Source organism: Equus przewalskii, chromosome 12 (assembly GCF_037783145.1).
Source record: "Equus przewalskii isolate Varuska chromosome 12, EquPr2, whole genome shotgun sequence".
Classification (NCBI taxonomy): domain Eukaryota; kingdom Metazoa; phylum Chordata; class Mammalia; order Perissodactyla; family Equidae; genus Equus; species Equus przewalskii.
Window position 1 is genome coordinate 16635705 of NC_091842.1, and position 20420 is coordinate 16656124.

At 45.5% G+C, this 20420-nt stretch overlaps 1 protein-coding gene across 1 annotated transcript in view; it reads left to right on the forward strand.

Moving 5' to 3' along the window:
- GALNT17 (polypeptide N-acetylgalactosaminyltransferase 17) overlaps positions 1–20420 on the forward strand; it is a 456580-nt gene that overhangs the window by 180791 nt on the left and 255369 nt on the right. The gene's annotated exons all lie outside the window — the stretch shown is intronic.

Here is a 20420-nt window from a genome sequence, read left to right on the forward strand (position 1 = left end):
CATCACAGGAAACGTATATTGAAATTTACAGATGTCTGCTATGATTTTCTTTCTTTTTTTTTTTTTATTAATGTTATGATAGATTACAACCTTGTGAGATTTCAGTTGTACATTTTTGTTAGTCATGTTGTGGGTACACCACTTCCCCCTCCGTACCCTCCCCCCACCCCCCCTTTTCCCTGGTAACCACCGATCAGATCTCCTTCTCAATATACTAATTTCCACCTATGAGTGGAGTCATATAGAGTTCGTCTTTCTCTGACTGACTTATTTCGCTTAACATAATGCCCTCGAGGTCCATCCACATTGTTGTGAATGGGCCAATTTCGTCTTTTTTTATGGCTGAGTAGTATTCCATTGTGTATATATACCACATCTTCTTTATCCAATCATCAGTTTCTGGGCATGTAGGCTGGTTCCACGTCTTGGCTATTGTAAATAATGCTGCGATGAACATAGGGGTGCAACGGACTCTTGAGATATCTGATATCAGGTTCTTAGGATAGATACCCAGTAATGGGATGGCTGGGTCATAGGGTATTTCTATTTTTAACTTTTTGAGAAATCTCCATACTGTTTTCCATAGTGGCTGTACCAGTTTGCATTCCCACCAACAGTGTATGAGGGTTCCTCTTTCTCCACAACCTCTCCAACATTTGTCGTTCTTGGTTTTGGATGTTTTTGCCAATCTAACGGGGGTAAGGTGATATCTTAGTGTAGTTTTGATTTGCATTTCCCTGATGATTAGCGATGATGAACATCTTTTCATGTGTCTATTGGCCATATTCATATCTTCTTTTGAGAAATGTCTGTTCATGTCCTCTGCCCATTTTTTGATCTGGTTGTTTGTTTTTTTGTTGTTAAGCAGTGTGAGTTCTTTGTATATTATGGAGATTAACCCTTTGTCGGATAAGTGGCTTGTAAATATTTTTTCCCAATTAGTGAGCTGTTTTTTTGTTTCAATCCTGTTTTCCCTTGCCTTGAAGAAGCTCTTTAGTCTGATGAAGTCCCATTTGTTTATTCTTTCTATTGTTTCCCTCAACTGAGGAGTTACAGTGTCCGAAAAGATTCTTTTGAAACTGATGTCAAAGAGTGTACTGCCTATATTCTCTTCCAAAAGACTTATTGTCTCAGGCCTAATCTTTAGGTCTTTGATCCATTTTGAGTTTATTTTGGTGTGTGGTGAAAAAGAATGGTCAATTTTCAATCTTTTGCATGTGGCTGTCCAGTTTTCCCAGCACCATTTGTTGAAGAGACTTTCTTTTCTCCATTGTAGGCCCTCTGCTCCTTTGTCGAAGATTAGCTGTCCATAGATGTGTGGTTTTATCTCTGGGCTTTCAATTCTGTTCCATTGATCTGTGGACCTGTTTTTGTACCAGTACCATGCTGTTTTGATCACTGTAGCTTTGTAGTATGTTTTGAAATCGGGGATTGTGATTCCGCCGGCTTTGTTTTTCTTGCTCAGGATTGCTTTAGCAATTCGCGGTCTTTTGTTGCCCCATATGAATTTTAGGATTGTTTGTTCAATTTCTGTGAAGAATGTTCTTGGGATTCTGATTGGGATAGCATTGAATCTGTATATTGCTTTAGGTAGTATGGACATTTTAACTATGTTTATTCTTCCAATCCATGTGCAAGGAATGTTTTTCCATCTCTTTATGTCATCGCCTATTTCTTTCAAGAAAGTCTTGTAGTTTTCATTGTATAGATCCTTCACTTCCTTGGTTAAGTTTATCCCAAGGTATTTTATTCTTTTCGTTGCGATTGTGAATGGGATAGAGTTCTTGAGTTCTTTTTCTGTTAGTTTATTGTTAGTGTATAGAAATGCTACTGATTTATGCACGTTAATTTTATACCCTGCTACTTTGCTGTAGTTGTTGATTATTTCTAATAGTTTTTCTGTGGATTCTTTGGGGTTTTCTATGTATAAGATCATGTCGTCTGCAAACAACGAGAGTTTTACTTCTTCGTTACCTATTTGGATTCCTTTTATTTCTTTTTCCTGCCGAATTGCTCTGGCCAGCACCTCCAGAACTATGTTGAATAGGAGTGGTGAAAGTGGGCACCCTTGTCTTGTTCCTGTCCTCAGAGGGATGGCTTTCAGCTTTTGTCCATTGAGTATGATGTTGGCTGTGGGTCTATCATATATGGCCTTTATTATGTTGAGGTACTTTCCTTCTATACCCATTTTACTGAGGGTTTTTATCATAAATGGGTGTTGGATCTTGTCGAATGCTTTCTCTGCATCTATTGAGATGATCATGTGGTTTTTGGTTTTCATTTTGTTGATGTAGTGTATCACGTTGATTGACTTGCGGATGTTGAACCATCCCTGTGTCCCTGGTATAAATCCCACTTGATCATGGTGTATAATCTTTTTGATGTATTGCTGTAATCGGTTTGCCAAAATTTTGTTGAGGATTTTTGCATCTATGTTCATCAGTGATATCGGCCTGTAGTTCTCCTTCTTTGTGTTGTCCTTGTCAGGTTTGGGGATCAGAGTGATGTTGGCTTCATAGAATGTGTTAGGGAGTTCTCCATCTTTCTCAATTTTCTGGAACAGTTTGAGGAGAATAGGTATTAAGTCTTCTTTGAATGTTTGGTAGAATTCTCCAGAGAAGCCGTCTGGTCCTGGACTCTTGTTTTTGGGGAGGTTTTTGATTACCGTTTCTATTTCCTTACTTGTGATTGGTCTATTCAGATTCTCCATTTCTTCCTGATTCAGTTTGGGGAGATTGTAGGAGTCTAGGAATTTGTCCATTTCTTCCAGGTTGTTCAATTTGTTGGCATATAGTTTTTCATAGTATTCTCTTATGATCTCTTGTATTTCATTGGTATCTGTTGTGATTTCTCCTCTGTCATTCCTGATTTTATTAATTTGCGATTTCTCTCTTCTTTTCTTGGTGAGTCTGGCTAGGGGTTTGTCAATTTTGTTAATTCTTTCGAAGAACCAACTCTTTGTTTCATTGATCCTTTCTATTGTCTTTTTTGTTTCAATATCGTTTATTTCTGCTCTTATTTTTATTATTTCCCTCCTTCTACTGACTCTGGGCCTTGTTTGTTCTTCTTTTTCTAGTTCTGTTAGGTGTCGTTTGAGGTTGCTTACGTGAGCTTTTTCTTGTTTAGTGAGGTGAGCCTGTATTGCGATGAATTTCCCTCTTAGGACTGCTTTTGCTGCATCCCAAATGATTTGGTATGTCGTGTTCTCATTTTCATTTGTCTCCAGATAATATTTGATTTCTTCTTTAATTTCTTCAATGATCCATTGTTTGTTGAGAAGCGTGTTGTTTAGTCTCCACATTTTTGCACCTTTCTCTGCTTTTTTCTTGTAGTTGATTTCTAGTTTAATAGCGTTATGATCAGAAAAGATGCTTGATATTATTTCAACTCTCTTGTATTTATTGATGTTTGCTTTGGTTCCCAAAATATGGTCAATCCTTGAGAATGTTCCATGTGCACTTGAGAAGAATGTGTAACCTGCTGTTTTTGGATGAAGTGTTCTATATATATCTATTAAGTCCATCTGGTCTAATTTTTCATTTAATTCTATTATTTCCTTGTTGATTTTCTGTCTGGATGTTCTGTCCATTGGTGTTAATGGTGTGTTGAGGTCCCCTACTATTATTGTATTGTTGTTGATGTCTTCTTTTAGTTCTATTAAGAGTTGCTTTACAAATTTTGGTGCTCCTGAGTTGGGTGCGTATATATTTATAAGTGTTATGTCTTCTTGGTGGAGAGTCCCTTTTATCATTATATACTGTCCCTCTTTGTCTTTCTTTATCTGTTTTGCTTTGAAATCTACCTTGTCTGATATTAGTATAGCGACACCTGCTTTCTTTTGTTCATTATTAGCTTGGAGTATTGTTCTCCATCCCTTCACTCTGAGTCTGTGTTTGTCTTTGGGGCTGAGGTGTGTTTCCTGGAGGCAGCATATTGTTGGATCTTGTTCTTTGATCCATCCTGCCACTCTGTGTCTTTTGATTGGGGAGTTCAATCCATTTACATTTAGAGTGATTATTGAGACGTGGGGGCCTACCACTACCATTTTGTGTCTTGTTTTCCGGTTTTCTTCAGTTTCCTTTGTTTCTCGTCCCATGGTTTAATCTGTTCTGATGTAGAGCTGCTACTCTCTGTTGTTGTCCTTCTACTTATCTCCTCTGCTCTTGGTTTTGTAGCCCCTTTCCTTTTTTGGATTTTTCAGGAATGAGGGTTTTCCTGAGGATTTCCTGAAGAGGAGGTTTTGTGGCAATGAACTCCCTTAATTTTTGTTTATCTGGGAAAGTTTTTATTTCTCCATCGTATTTGAAGGATATTTTCGCTGGGTAGAGAATTCTCGGCTGTAGGTTTTTGTCCTTCAGATTTTTGAATATATCATTCCACTCTCTTCTAGCCTGTAAAGTTTCTGCTGAGAAATCTGCTGATAGCCTGATGGGGGTTCCTTTGTAGGTTAGTTTCTTTTGCCTGGCTGTCCTTAATATTTTCTCCTTGTCGTTGACTTTTGCTAGCTTCACTACTATATGCCGTGGAGTTGGTCTTCTTGCATTGATAAAGTTTGGAGATCTATTGGCTTCTGTCACCTGAAGATCCATCTCCCTCACCAGATTTGGGAAGTTCTCAGCCATTATTTCTTTGAATAGGTTTTCTGCCCCTTTCTCCTTCTCTTCTCCCTCTGGTATACCTATAATCCTTACGTTGCATCTCCTAATTGTGTCTGATAATTCTCGGAGAGTTTCTTCATTTCTTTTAAGTCTTGCTTCTCTCTCCTCCTCTGCCTGCAACAATTCTATATTGCCATCTTCCAAATTGCTAATTCTTTCCTCCATATTATTGGCCCTACTGTTCAGAGCATCTAGATTTTTCTTAATCTCCTCTATTGTGTTCTTCATTTCCAATATTTCTGTTTGGTTCTTCTTTATCGTATCAAACTCTTTTGTGACATAGCTCCTGAACTCGTTGAGTTGTCGGTCAGAATTCTCTCTTAACTCAGTGAGTATTTTAATGATGGCTGTTTTGAAGTCATCATCATTTAGGTTATATATCTCATTTTCTTTGGGATTGTTTTCTGTGTATTTGTTACTTTCTTTCTGTTCTGGAGATTTAATGTATTTTTTCATATTGCTTGATGATGTTGATTTGTGCCTCCGCATGGAGATAGAGTTTAGTTGCTCCTTTCACTTGTTTCAGCTGCTGCGGTGGGGGGAGCAGCTGTTTATACTTCACCAACCAGGAACCCTGTCCGTAGTTGCTAACTGGGCCTGGGCCCCTCTTCGTAGCCACAGTGGCCCTTTGGATTCCCTCCTCTGCCGTGGGGGCCGTCACGGGGGGCTTCAGGCTGCAGGTGCCTACTGTTGTTGCCCACCTAGATGCGCTCTCTCCTTGGGGTCTGCAACGGTGTTATGGGCTTTTCCAGCGGCCAGGGGTGGGATCACTTATATTTGTCGCTCCGTTGCTGTCGGCACCCACCAAATCTCACTTGTCCTCTATGGGTCGCAGGAGAGCTATTGGCATCTTCTACAGTCTGTGGTTAGTACACCTAGCTATGCTGCTTTTGCCCTGGGGTCTTCCAGCCTTGTGGCTGGCGGCTGGGTGCCTTCTACTGGTGCTGTGCAGAGGCTTTCCCTAAGGCTTCTGTGAGCCTGTAGGGTTTCCCCCTAGGCTACTAAGCTGGGTCTCTGGAACTCTCTCCAGCCCCAGTCCTCTCCGAGATCTCCGGCAATCCCTAGCCTCACCGGGCGGGCAACGGCAGCTGGGGGTCGCCCCGCCCTCTGGGCTTCTCTCCGGGCCTCTGCCGGGAGCTCTGAATGCTCAGCGTGGCCCCTCTGCTACCGGCAGACAGAGAGTTTTGTCTGCTGCCTGGCGGAGCTCCGGCGCTTCCCCTCCGGGTCGCCGAACCGGCCTTTGAAAGTTCCCCCGCCCCGGTCCTCTCCGAGATCTCCGGCAATCCCTAGCCTCACGGGGCGGGCGACGGCAGCTGGGGGTCGCCCCGCCCTCTGGGCTTCTGTCCGGGCCTCTGCTGGGAGCCCTGAATGCTGGGTGTGGCCCCTCTGCTAATGGCAGACAGAGAGTTTTGTCTGCTGCCTGGGGGATCTCCGGCGCTTCCCCTCCGGGTCGCCGAACCGGCCTTTGAAAGTTCCCCCGCCCCGGTCCTCTCCGAGATCTCCGGCAATCCCTAGTCCCACGGGGCGGGCAATGGCAGCTGGGGGTCGCCCCGCCCTCTGGGCTTCTCTCCGGGTCTCTGCCGGGAGCCCTGAGTGCTCAGCGTGGCCCCTCTGCTACCGGCAGACAGAGAGTTTTGTCTGCTGCCTGGCGGAGCTCCGGCGCTTCCCCACCGGGTCGCCGGACCGGCCTTTGAAATTTCCCCCACCCCGGTCCTCTCCGAGATCTCCGGCAATCCCTAGTCCCACGGGGCAGGCAACGGCAGCTGGGGGTCGCCCCGCCCTCTGGGCTTCTGTCCGGGCCTCTGCTGGGAGCCCTGAATGCTGGGCGTGGCCCCTCTGCTAATGGCAGACAGAGAGTTTTGTCTGCTGCCGGGCGGAGCTCCAGCGCTTCCCCTCCGGGTCGCCGAACCGGCCTTTGAAAGTTCCCCCGCCCCGGTCCTCTCTGAGATCTCCGGCAATCCCTAGTCCCACGGGGCGGGCAACGGCAGCTGGGAGACCTCCGTGCCCTCCGTGTCTCTCTCTGGGACCCTCCGGGCGCCCCGAGCACCAGGCTGGGTCTCCCCGCCAATGGCGGGGAGAGACTCTCCCCGTGGGCTCAGGTGTGCAACTCCAAAGTTTCCCTCTGCGTTTAGGAGTAATTGCGGGGGGTTTAAGTAGGGTTCTGGTCACCTGTTTCCACCGTCGCTCCTCTGTTGTGTTCTCGCTCCTGCCCTAGATGTGTGTGGATCCTCTGCGGGCGTCCGTTGGAAGAAAGCCGCTTGCGGGTACTAGGCTGCCCGTCGGGGTCGGAGAGTCTTCACCTATTTCCACATCCTCCCGGAGGAAAGTCCGTCCGCCTTCCGATGTATAGTCGCGTGGGTGTCTCAGACGTCCTGAGATGCTGTCTGGATATCCTTTGTCAAGCGATAAGTGTCCAAATAATTGTAGACTTGAAGGGCGAGAGACAGAGAGGACTACTCACGGCGCCATCTTGGAATTCCTCCTCTGCTATGATTTTCTAACTGCCAAATCTAATAGATTTTTTAAAAGTCTCTTGTTTAATTTAAAGGAAATACACAAATAATAGTTGAGTGTGTTATTTATGAATTGTGTAGATGTCTATAGAGCAAAAACATCTCTCTTCAAGTCCCAGAGCCAAACCTAACTCTTCTCAGCAGAGGCGACTGCTATTGGCTGTTTCGTGTGTATCTGTCTGACATTTTCTTATGCGTGGATATACTGGGCATGGTCATTTTTAGTTTTGAAGGATGCTGATAACGTGCCCTCCAAGGGACTTTGCTTATTTATACTTCAGCCAACCGTATATGAGAGTATCTTTCCTCACACTTGGCAACACTGTGTAAGATCAGTCTTTAATTAGTTTTGCCAACCTGAAGGATAAAAAACATATTTCCTTATAGCTCTTGGGTGCATTTCTTTGATTACTATAGAGATTGATCATCTTTTCATTTATTTTTTTGATAGTTTTGTTTCTTTTAATTTCTTGGAGAGATGTGTTAATATCTCTCACTGTGATTGTAAATTTGTCGTTTACTTCTTGGATTTTCGATATATTTTGCTCTGCAAGTTTTCAAACTATGTTGTTAGCTGCATACGTTCATGACTATTTAATTGTCCTAAGTCATACCTTTTATCAATAGAAAACATTCCTCTGACCCTGAATTCCTTCCTGTCTCTTGTAAAACCACTCTAGTTCTCTTCTCATTGATCTTCCTGCTTTCCTTTCTCCTCCTTTTGAAAACTTCTTCCTTGTTGCCTTCAGAGTACCTTTCCAAATTATAGATTCAGTTCTAGCTGGGAATTAGAGTAAGGATAAGTTGATGAAGGGTATGGGACCAAAAAGTATTGGTGGAAATGTTGAATCCCAATCCCCTGGCCAGGGTGGGGGGATGCTTCTTGCTTGGCTGCCATGTAATGTGTGGTCTACTGGCCTTTGTTACAGTCAGAGCTGCCCTTCTGTTTGACATGTTTTTGGTGATTTCTGGATGGGCACCCCAAAGTTATGTGGGTTTTCCTTTAAGAGATGGGGCCAGGTTAGGGCGAGGCCCCCCAATGCCTCAGGCCACTGGGAAATTGGGAAGTCAGATCTGGCAAGTTGCCTGCTTCTTTGACTGGTCTCACTAGTCATCAATGAGTCTACCAGCTCCACTTAAATTTAATTTCAGGGGTCAGCCCCATTCCGTTTGTGGCTTTGCCTACAAGGTAAAATGCCTTGTCCACAGTTTTGATGACTTGAACTAAAAAACATCATTTTCTACCAATAATGTAGTGAGCTGTAAGTTTATGTGATGAGGAAGTACTTTTTGTTATGGTCTTTATTCAGGATCCGGTAGAGAGGATCTGTTGAACATCCACTCTGAGAACTAGTGGGTAGGCCCAACCTTTGGGACCTAGGAGAGGAATCAGAGTGTCTGAGCCAATCGTGAGTACCGTTGGAGGATGTCTCCACAGAGTCCAAATTGCACGGGGCCAACTGGGGCAGAATCTCTGGGGCCATGTGAGGAGCAGATGAACAGACGTGGCGAGGAGCTAGGGTTGTGATCTTGGTAGTCTGACATGAATGCGCTCTTTGGACAGGGGACATTTATACATGTCCTTTCTGAGAGCCTGGAACTCTGCCTCTGAGGTCCTGTCTTGGCCCAACTTGAAGAGATGTCATTCTTTGATTTAGACACATGCCATGTGTTGCATGTCGCTTCCCTGCTCTATAATCGTTGACATCATAGCTTCCCACTCTGGAGGATCGAGTCTGAATTTTGTAAACTGCCTTCAGAGTACCTGGTCCACTGTGGTTTTCTGTTCCTCACCCCATTCATGCCCTGAAACTCCTGTTTCTGTTTCTCGGGGGTGCACTATACATTTTCTCCCTTCTGGTTTTGCACATGCTATTCATTTCCTTTTGCTTAAAGAATTTTCCCCTTTTTCTCCTCTTTCCCTTCACAAGCCCTCACCTGCAAATTACCTACTCATGCTTCATGGCCAAGATCAAATTTTATCTCCTCTGTGAAACCGTCCCTGAGCAGGTCCCCATCTATCTCCTTGCAGGCAGAAATAAGCTCCCAGAGCATCCTGAACCAACCTCCCTTGTGACATTTATCATTCCGTAATCATAATTATGATTTACCTTTTTCCCTTATAGAGCTGTGAGTTATTCCAGGGTAACAGTGAGGTTTTTAAAAAATTTCTATATCTTCAACACTTTGCTAGTCCATAATTGACATTCAGTGTGTGCAAATGTCACAGTTAAGCTAATGTTTCCAGGTGATACAGATATGCCTGTCCGTCAGTGCATTAAAAATAAAGGAACAGGCTTTATGGATGGATACAAGATCCATGTTGCTTTCCATTCATCAAAAGCATTGAGGCATTTTGTACTACTGAGTTTTCTGTGAGTTTTCTCTCCCCTGGCTCTTGCTAGTGGGACAAAAAATATTTAGAATTGAATAAGGTTACCATCCCAGCAAGGTGAGCTGCTTCTCCAGTGATCTGACGTGGCATCTTCAAACAGGCATAGGAGGTACCCTGGGAGGGCATGCAGGCTTCCTACGATTATATGCTCTTCATTTAATTCTTGGAATTCCAGGACTGTGTGCTCCACACAACCTTTTTATGCCAGAGGTGACTAGAATTTCTTTTCTCTATTTTGTTTATTAATGTATTTAACAAATATCTATTGAGCATCTGGTCTGAGCCCAACCTATGTGCTGGAGATACATCAGCTAAAGAGACGTGGTTTCTGACCTCATGGAATCTATAGGCTAATGATGAAAAGGCTAAGTGTAGGGGCCAAGGCTGTGTGGAGAGATTGATTACTGCCGCTCTGCCTCATGTATCCACTACCATTTCTATACCTCCCTTACTAGCGCAAGATGTGAGGAGTTGAGTCAACATGGAAGTCTCCAAGTTAGCATAAGATCTTAGCTGTGGCATTTTAGAAAGGAAGGCATTACCTGGCGGAAGGTTGAAAAGAATGAAAGCTATGTGTTATTAACATATGTCTGAGGGATGGTACAAGTGGCTGGGGAAATTCTACCAGACATTGATAAAACAATGGAAATTGGGTTTATTGAGGATTGAAAATTTTCTTTTCAGGACATTTTAGTCCAGAGCAGAAGTATGTCTTAGAGTTAGGAATCTGTCACAAAAGTCATTAGGTTGTTTTATTAATGGGTATTAATGGATGAGACGGGATGCTTGGCAAGCTCAGTTGGTTGGTTCGGTTTCCTTATAAAATGCCCAGGCTTGTGCTCACATTCTGTGCAGAATTTATTATCATTGTAAACAGCAGTTCCCATAACCTTAAGAAAATGGCGTACAGCTGGATCTCACTTGGTTTTTAAATAAAATTATAGTCGTTTTTATTTAAGTTTCTCATGCCCTTTCAAAGCTACTTGTTAACTAACTGAGGAAGGTCTATGGTTGGAAGTGATTGGTTTTATGTTTATTGTGCAATGCCATCATGAAATAGCTTCTGGGTAGAGAAAAAAGTTGGAGGGCCATTTCAGTGGCAGGTATGTTTGTTTTCTCGAATGGATAACATGAGGTCAGGCCATGTCATCCTTCCCCAACATCTGCATTTGAAAAGGTAGGATAGTTGTGATTTCGGTTTTAATTCAGAATTCTATTTCTGATTGTGGCATAGAGGGCACGTTGTGGGATGACATGGCGTGTCTCTTATTCATGCCAATTAATGTCATACCCCTGTGAAAATCTAAGAGCTTGTAGTCAAGCATTGCAGTTCTCTTTAATTTGGCAATATGGTTCTGTCATCCATGTATTAATCTAAACTAGTATGTTTTTCTGGGTTATGCTTGCTCACTGTGGAAAATAAGAACAGAATATGGATAAAGAAGCAAGAAAAAATTATTTATAATTTCACCACCTAGAGGCAAAATGACGTTTCATTATTGTTTTAATTTGAATTTATTTTATTACTAGTGAGAGTCTACCTATTTTCATATGCTTATTTGTTTCTTTTGTTCTCTGAATTGTGTATTCATGTTTTTCTGTTTATCTAATTGTGTTTTTTTGGGTTTTCATTATCTTTTACTGTTTTGTAATTGCTCTAATTTTTTTTTTTCAGTTTGCTGGTGTCTTTAAATTTGATTTTTTTGATGATGAGAGGTTTGCAATTATTATCAAACTATAAAGATTCTGTAATATTCAGAGTTTGTATGAATATTCACTTATATTTTTATTTTACTTTCTTTATGTTTGGAGTTATCTATCTAAAATTTATTTTGAAGTGCGTTTGGAGGGGAGACTCACTATTTTGCCCAGCAGAGAGACAGTAGTCCCAGCACCGTATATTGAATGATTCCTTACCCTTTGGTTTGTGATATATTGTTGGCATAAATTCTCTAAGATTTGGTCTGTTTCTGGTTTCTTGGTTCTTTTTCGCTTGTCAGTCAGCTTGTTTTTGATTCAATTAGATTAACTTTAAATTAGATTTCAACATCATGTATGTCTCTGGGTTTCCTAAATACCACTTTTTCCCCGACAGTTTTGTTATTTATTTTTACTTGTTTATTCTTTGAGGTCAATGCTTAAGTCGAGTTATTCCCTACAAAAGAGTAACATTTATAGTATTGTTTAAGTTATGAAAGTAATACATGTTTGGTGTAGGCCTGTGGAGACCACAGTGAAATATAAAGGAATAAACAAGAAGCCATCAAGAATCCCACTACTCAGATCCTCCTCCTCCATTCCATTTCCTTTTTCAGAGGCTAAGACAAGAGGCTGTGGAGTCAGGTAGATCTGGGTTTAAAATCTAGCTCTGTCTACCACTCACTTGCCTTTGGGCAAGTGACTCTGAGCCTCAGTTTTCTCGCCAGCAAAATGGGGATACCGACATTCCTGGCTCATTGTGAAAAGTCATTAGGTAACGTGCACACTGTAAAGTTCTTGGTGTAGCGAACAGCTGCAGTGGATGGGCTCACACGTGCATGTGTGTCCTGCTGGGGGTCACCTTCCCACTACCTGTCTTCCATCCTCTTCTGGGACCAGAGAGCTAACCCAGTGCTTCTTGGGTGATGGCCAAGGGAGCAAGAACCCCTCCAGAGCCTCATTCTCAGAGCTAGCACAGCACTTTACCTCCTCCTGGTCAAAGCAAGTCATGTGGCTGAGCCCCTATCCAAGGGATAGGAAAGTAGACTTTGCCTCTTTAAAAGGTGAAAAAAACATGAAAGTCATGTGACAAAGGACCGGCATACATGAAGGGATGGAGGATTGGAATGTTAATGCTTTTTACCACACAGTATAAGCAGCAGTAGTTCGGGGAGGGAGAAGGCATTCTCGGGTAGAGTAAGATAGGCAGGGCCAGGTTAGGACCAAACTGAATCTCAGGGGTTGGTGTGTGGGATTTGACTCAGAGTCAGGAGGGCCTGTCCTCGGGAAGGCTTTATGGGTGGAGGCAACAATAATAAAATTAACAACAATAACATCAAGGACAGAGTGGTGGCCCAGATGCCACAGAAGTGTTTTCAGGATCAGTGTCAGTAAAAAGTTGGCTTGACTGGCTAATTTGGCCAAAACGTTAAAAGGAAAAATAGCTAGTTTGGTAATATGGTGCTCTTTGCTGTGCTGAAGTTACAGGATAACAATGTTGTTTTTGCTCTTTTATTATTTTCTTGAGGTCACATTGGTTTATAACATTGTGCACATTTCAGGTGTACATCATTACATTTCGGCTTCTGTGTAGACTGCCAGGATAACCATCTTTAGAACCAGATTGGACTCTGAGGGACATGGGGGAGGGGGGAAAGACTATGGCTGAGAACAGAGCATTTTTCAGTCTTTAATTTCTATGGAGAATCCTATTGACCAAATTTTGGATTTACTGAGTCTTGGAATACGGCTATTTATTATTTCCAATTTGCATCATTTTCTAATGTGTTTTTGTCCCTCCTGCAGCAGCTGGGGGTGTCCCCTCTCACCCCACTCACTGTGGAAAGGCTATGAGGTAAATACTATGTATGAATCACTTAGGCACCATTTCCTATGCCTTAAGTGCACTGAGGTTTTCTTAGCTCTGGCCTGAGACTGTCTGCAGTAATTTACCCGTAATTATTTTTAGAAATTCTGTTCCTGGGCCATTGCTTAATAAATCTCTAGGGTTTGTCTTTTCTTTCCTATTCAGCAATATAAGCTACATCATATCCAGATAGATTTGTCTACTGAGCTGAGAATCTTAAGGCTGCCCACCCCAGCCCCCTGTGTGTGTTTCCTCTCTTCCCCTTTAGAGAGAGAAGTGCTGCACAGAGCACGGAACTGCGGTCAGAACTGATGGTTAAAGAAAGTGAATCAACCCTTTTCGCTTAAAAAGCCCTTCTGAAGACAGAGACAGGGAGGGTTTGCCCATGTCAGGACCTCCTGCTCCACCTCGAAACTGGCACAGCTGCCACCGGCCCAAGGACAGTGAGTCTCATGGATTTTCTGGCTAAAGACGGTTGCCTTGTCCTTGGAAAAGCAACTCTTCACAACTCAGAGGAAGACACTTCCCAGGAAGCCTTGGAGCCAGTAGATAATCAGTCCAAAAATCAAAAAATGGCTTAGGGAATATTCCAAAATAAATGTTTACAGGAACCAGGCTGGTAAGGGAGGCAAAGAGCTTTGTTGACCCTAATGTGCTTGAAAACAGAATGCTGGCCATGCTCTGGCCTGTGACCCGGGTGTGGGGCTGCAAACTGACAGTGGTGCTCTCTGACTGTGTGGCCCCGGTTCATCCCCTCCCACCATGCTCCTGGGGGAAGCTGCTGAAAGGTATGAATTCTCTTCCCAGGAAAAAAACAAATGCCCCTACGCCCACAACATCCTGCATTCAGTTGCAGGGCTTTTCCTGGGGCTCCATGGACCCCAAGATAAGAACACATGCCTTGCCTAGAGCAGCTGAATTTTGATTCGTGAAAATTGCCCAGCACAACTGATAGGCAGGACACACAGGGACTCAAACGCTGGAGTGGGCAGTCCATCCCAGAGACTGCTGTCTGGGAACTGAACTAATGAAGTGTGTTCTCCTTCCTGGGTGAACTGTGGAGCTCAACCTAAGGAAATTAAACCACTCAGCAAAGTGTTCATTTTCCTAATAATGGGAGCTCCAAAAGAGGGGCCTCACACATCTCAGTTATTCCACCTCACATCTTGTTTTGCAAGGTTTGCTGTTGCTAAAAAGGATACCACTCTCTCCCAGGATTATAGGAAAGGCTTGATGAAGAGGGGAGAAAAAAAGGGAGTATTGGGCTGGTTAACGCACTTGACCCAAGCAGCTTTCAGAGTTTGAGGCCTGATTAATAAATCCAGGGAGACAGCAGGCAGTTGTGTTTGGGACAGTATCTTTTAAGTGTTGAAGTGCCATCACCTATGTTATAATTGCAGGAAGAGATAAGTGATGTCTTTGATCATAAGAAGAGCAGAGGGGATAAGTAGGGAAGGTAGGAGGGTTTTCATTCAGTAACCATTTATCTGCCAAAAACTGTGCTGGACTCTGGGGAGACAGAAAGAAAGAAGACCACTAGCTGCCCTGCAGTGGGAGAGAACAGAGTGGTGACGAGTGGCATGATGGCAGCATGCAGAGGAGAGAAATCAACCAAGGAAAGGGGCCTGATGTCGGCTGGGGGTCTGGGAAAGTGCCTGGAGCCAGGGCTGGAGGGAGGAGGGTGTGTTAGGCCAAAGCAGGAGTACTCTAGGCAGATAGAAAGCTGTGTGTGGATTGAGAGAGCATTCACGGTTCTGGGAAATAGGAGTAGGTTACAGTGACTGAAGGAAAGCAGGGGAGGAGATGAGGTTGGAGGGATGAGCTGGGGCTCGACTTGAGTGCCAAGCAAGGAGTACAAATCTTATGTCTGAAAGCTGTAGGAAGGCAGAGAACTGGTGTAAGTGAGGAGTGGCATGATCACATTTGTATTTGAGAAAGATCTTTCTGGCAGCAGTGGGGTGGATAGAATGGGGTTGGGCTGCAGAGGGCCAGTCTGGAGGCAAGGGACCAGTTTGGTGGCTTTTGGTGTCATTCAGGAGGGGAGTTATGAGGAGTGAGCTAAGGCAGTAGAAATGGGAGGGAAACGGACAAGTGTCATAAAGAGATCCTAAAGATGGCAGAATCTCCAGGATTTGGTGACCAATTGGACATGGTGAATGGGTCATGATTTTAGCTTGACTCCAGAAGAGAAAGGGTAGTGTCCTTGAATGCAGACAGGAAGGCACAGAAAGAGCAGCTGTCTGTTTTGGGCATTGAATTTGGGGTGCTTATGAGACGTCCAAGTGGAGATGTTCAGTGGGAAGCTGAAGCCCGGATGAAAGTCCAGGCTGGAGTTGTGGGTTTGGGAGTTGCCAGTGTAATGGCTGGAGCCGTGAATTTGGATCAGGTCTCAGGAAGAGCTTATGAAGTGAGAATAGCAGAGGGCAGAAGAAGGGGCCGTGAGGAATTTTGGATTTTGGAGGCTAGCAGAAAACGGCAACCTGTGAAACGGAGCAAGTGACCAGGGTGGATCATGTGGGAGGATAGTGAGGGTGCCAGTTCCAAGAGTAAATACTGTTTAAGTGTTTACTTAAAAAACTGTAAATACTTAGTAAATACTGTTAAGGAGGGGCAACTGCATTAAATATTACAAAAATGATAGTCAACTAAGGTGAGGTCGGGAAGTTTCCAGTGATTCCAGCCACGCAGATTCACTGGCAACTTTAACAAGAACAGTTTTAGCAGAATAGAATAACCAGAAACCAAATGATAGTGGGGTGAGGAATGAATGAGAGATAGAGGGCTAGGGAGGGCAGACAAAGAGAAGAGAAGATGGAGATTAAGGCTGTGGGAAAGGGAGTTTTTTACCTAAATGGGAGAGACTTGAGTCTCTTCCTTGAGTGGAAAAGTCAGTGGAGGGAGAGTGAAGAGAGAGGGGAGAAAGTGGTGGGCGAAGCAAGGCCCTGAGGTGGGAGGAGGCTGGGGGGTCCACAGCACAGATGAAGGGGTTAGCTCTGACCTCCTGACTCTGCTTCCTTCAAGGGGGAGGGGCGGACAGAAGGCTGAATTCAGAGGTTGGTAAGTTTGCAGGTGGCAAGGGGTCTGAGGAAGTGCTTCTCATGTTTCCACGTGCACAGGAATCACTGCAGAGCTTGATAGGGGATTCTGATCCAGTGGGTTTAGGGGGGCTGAGCATGTGCATTTCTGACTCACTCCCAGGTGATGCCGATGCTGATGCTGGTGCTACAGACCTGCGACCACACTTGGAAATTCCTGCCAGTGGCCTTGATTTCCTCTGTGGAGTAGGAAGCACAATTCCCTACGAGAGGGAAATTGGCCCCAGGACAGTGGTGAAAGCAGAGAGCAGTGGAGGGGAGTTGAAGCCTCTGACCTGTCTCGCAGAGAAGGTTCAGGGCTGCTCTGAGGGCTCTGAGGGGACTGGACATCTTGGATGCATCTTGCCACCACTGCAGTTGTGGGACTTTCTCCCATAGTGTGAGCACAATGTGTGAAGAGAATGGAGAGTCAGATTGATCCTGAGCTGGGGTTTTTCAGGGCTGGGGGGAGAGAAGGCCAGGGGAGTGAGCCGGGGTGAAGGCAGTGCATGGAAGAACACGGAGCCAGGGAGGCTGACGTCCTGAGAGAAGACAGTGGCCCAGGACCCAGAGGGCTTGCTGAGGCTAAGAAGAGGTGTTAGGGGAGACAAGGTGGAGAGAACTTCAGGGAAAGAGGGGTAAGGAGGTTATAGTTATCCTTTTCATTTTCAAAGTGGATCTTTATGACCTGATGCATGTTTTCGGAGCACTTTGAAAATGAAAAGGAATCAGCCTGCTAGGAATGTGCAGAGCCTGATGTGAGTCTGAGTCTGTGGTTTCAAGATGTGGCTCTTTACTGCTCCATCTCTAAACAAGCTCAGACAGATTTCTTCTGGAAGGCCCTGAAAGAGAAAAAGAAGTGGGGACCCTAGTGCCTCCATGTGCTTGGAAGAGCTCTAATTGCCCGCCCCTCCCTCTGTTCTTGACTGTGCAAGTTTGATCCAGTGATCCGTCTTCTAAATCTGGCTCACAGCTCAGCTTCGGTTGCAGGTGTAGTCATTCGGCACTTAGCATTTCCTGCGTTGTGATACAAACTGCCTTGTTATGCTGTTGAACGTGTTCTAGCCGTCAAACCCAGACTCTCAGTTACTGACAGCAGGGTTAGAGCTTGGGCAGTGCTTGCTGATTGCTCTCTTCACTGGGGATGGGGTGAGGGGTGGTGGGCAGGCATTGGGCAGAGACTGAGGGGTGTCCTTGCATCCAGGAGCCAGAGCTGAGATGAGCGGCTAGGAAGGCTTATGCTGATTTGCCATGTAGTGATGGCCATGTGAGCCAAGGGACACAAAGAAACCAGGGAGGCCCTTAGACAGGACCTGAGGGTCTAATGACCAGGAGTGAGACCAGGGACAAGGACTGGAGCCTGAGCACAGGCCCTGTGGGCACCTGCCCTGAACGGGCCCCGCACAGCTATCTGGAGCACACACACAGGTGCACCCTCCATGCTGAGCCCCCAGAGGTCCTGGGGCTCTCTGACCCTGCCCCCAAGGGATGGTGGGGACAGAGTCGGGCCTGGGTAGGCGAGGACTGAAGTGGTTTATCAACAGCAGGCCCTTTGCAAGGCCCTGGCGTGGCTGAGGGCAGGCGTGGCCTCTCTCTACTTGGAGTCCTTCAGTTAAGATGCTTCTGATAACTTCCTGGAGGCCACCATGCAAGGCGGCATTCTGACCAGATTCACAGCTAGAACACTGGGAGCTTTGCCCACCAGCCATATTAACCCTGGGGGTGGTGGGGCTGGCTTGTGCTCCCCGACATCCCACTTGAAAGGAGCCCTCCTGCCCCGCTCTCTGTCTGCCCCCAGCAGGCCATAGGTGTGGTGCGGCTGGCCACAGAGTGCTGTCTCCCACTTGGGGCTTTTAGGGCAGAGACAAGGAAGCCGAGGCTCAGACGGACTAAAGAGCGTAGCCAGGGCTCCCCAGCTAGGAAGGGGCTGGATTAGAAATTGTGTGGAGGTTTGTCTGCTACGGCTACCACCCCCTGCCTTTGTTGGCAGGGGCATTTGGAAGAGTCTAACATCAGATGATGGAGTTCACATCCAGGCAGCCTTGCTGCTTTTCAGTCTCTCTGTGTGACTTAGGGCAAGTGACTTCACCTCTCTGTGCCCCAGGTTCCTCATCTATGAAAGAGGGAGGATAGCACTGTCTACCTCATAAGATTGCTATGAGGATTAAATGCGACAATACAGTACATGGAAGCTTCCAGCAGTTTCTGGCATGTAGCTTGCACTATGTGTTGGTTATTATTATCATCATCATCATCTGTAACCTCCTGGGTCTCCTGGACCACATTGCATCTAAATTCTTTTACAATTATGGGGACATTTTGAGGTCCTCTTTTTGTTTTCAGGTTGGCAGACTGGGTCACAAATCTGTCTTGGTCCCTCTTACCTGTACCACATTGGAGTCTGCTTCTGAGAGGGTGTGGCCAGCTCCTTGGGCTTTGACTTTTTTCCCTGCTAGTGGCCTTGACTTTCTTTCATGTCAACTGTGATTCTCTCTAGTGGGTTCCCAGAGGCGAGCATCTCCCCAGCTCTCCTCATTTTACTCAGCATCAGTGAAGTAAGAGCGTGCGCACATTTGGTGTTAAGTGATGTCAATGCCAGTGGCTCTGGGGTAAGGGGGATGAGGGGAGGGGAATGGTGGTTACCCTCAGGGAGTTACAGAGTTTGAGGAAGCATCCTAGACAGATGGAAAGACAGATGGACAGATGTAAGGGTCTAAAATACCTCATTTGGTTGGTTGTCTCTGCTTTCTTTTCTCTATGAGAACAGCTGCTCGGGGGATCTGTTCTCCCTCTGGCCCTTTGAGGAGAGGAACCTGGTCTTGAGTTTCTTTGTAGCCCCTTCTGGCCTGGAACATTGATTGAAATTGATCCAAACCTTAAGATAGCTTTCCCGCCAACCATCTTCTTTCAAACAAAGGATCGTTTATTGTTTACTGACTAGTTATGGAAAGGAAATTTGTGATTTCTGAGACCCAGATCTGAGTCTGTTGCTAGATGGAGCACACGACCTCTCCCCTGCCCCTCCTGGCTATGGATTTTGAAGTATTTTACAGTTTCTGTGGCATGCCATCCTCTCCTCACCCACTGGGTGTCTTTCAAATCCAGAATCTATTTTGTGAACCTCACAACCGTCCAGACTACTCCTTACTTACCAGGATTTTGCAGCCTGAGAGGCCGCTGGGGAGTCAGGAAACATGTCTGATTCTGTAGGTTCCAGTGTGTAGAGAAGAGGCTAGACGCCAAGAGGAGCGGACTGCTCCCTTCTCCAGATCTTCCTGCCTGGTCTGCCTGGTGTGGGCCATCAGGGCCACCCAGAGAGTGCCATGCACACGCCCATGGCACTGGGCACTGAGCACCCTCCACCCCTCAGCTCTGCAGGCACTCGGGAGTGGGGGGGTGGGGGCTTCTTTCATGTCAGCGCCAGTCTACAGGGTGTGGCATACCCAGATATGTGTAGCTTGCATACACCACCTGAGGATCCCCAGGCTGCAGTGAGAATTTATTCAGCATCAACTCTTAGGAGCAAGAGCCTTAGCTGTTCCTGTTCTGTGGGCAGTCTCTAGGATTTCCACGGCCTGTGAGCCTCTCTCTTTATTGGCACCATCTACCCTTAATCTCCCTTCCCACGCTCATCTTCTGCCCTGTTGGGCATTGGGTGTCTGACTGGCAGTAACATACGTGTCAGTCAGTGGCTACTCCTCACAGAAGATGCTTAAGACTTCAGTTGTCCATCTCTCCATCTCTCTAGTGTATTCTTTGCATCTTCTCTCAGGCAATAAGCTAGGCTTAGAGATTTTTTTTAAGACAGATTCTACCTTCCTAGAGCTTGAAGACCAACAAAAGTAACGCTGATTTTCCTAATAATAATGACTGTATTCATTTGGTCTGCCTATTGTGAAACCCTGAGGACATTGGGTTCAGGAGAGGTGAATCGTTTAAGCTGGGCAGATTTAGAGACCTGAGTTTTGTTAAGGAGGAGTGTCCTGGGTGGGTCCTACAGGAAGGGTCTGGGTTGAGTGAAAACTCTGGAAACCTGGCCCATGGTCCTGGGGGATATACAAAAGGTAACAGAGGAGCCAGAGGGGAAAATGCGGGGGCCAGCCTGGGTCTTTCCAGTAGCTGGTACGTTGCATTTTTGCGGGCTTCTCAAAACCTCATCTGTCTTGATCCTTACAAGGACCTTAGCCAGGCATCCAGAGCTAGGTACAGTGTGGA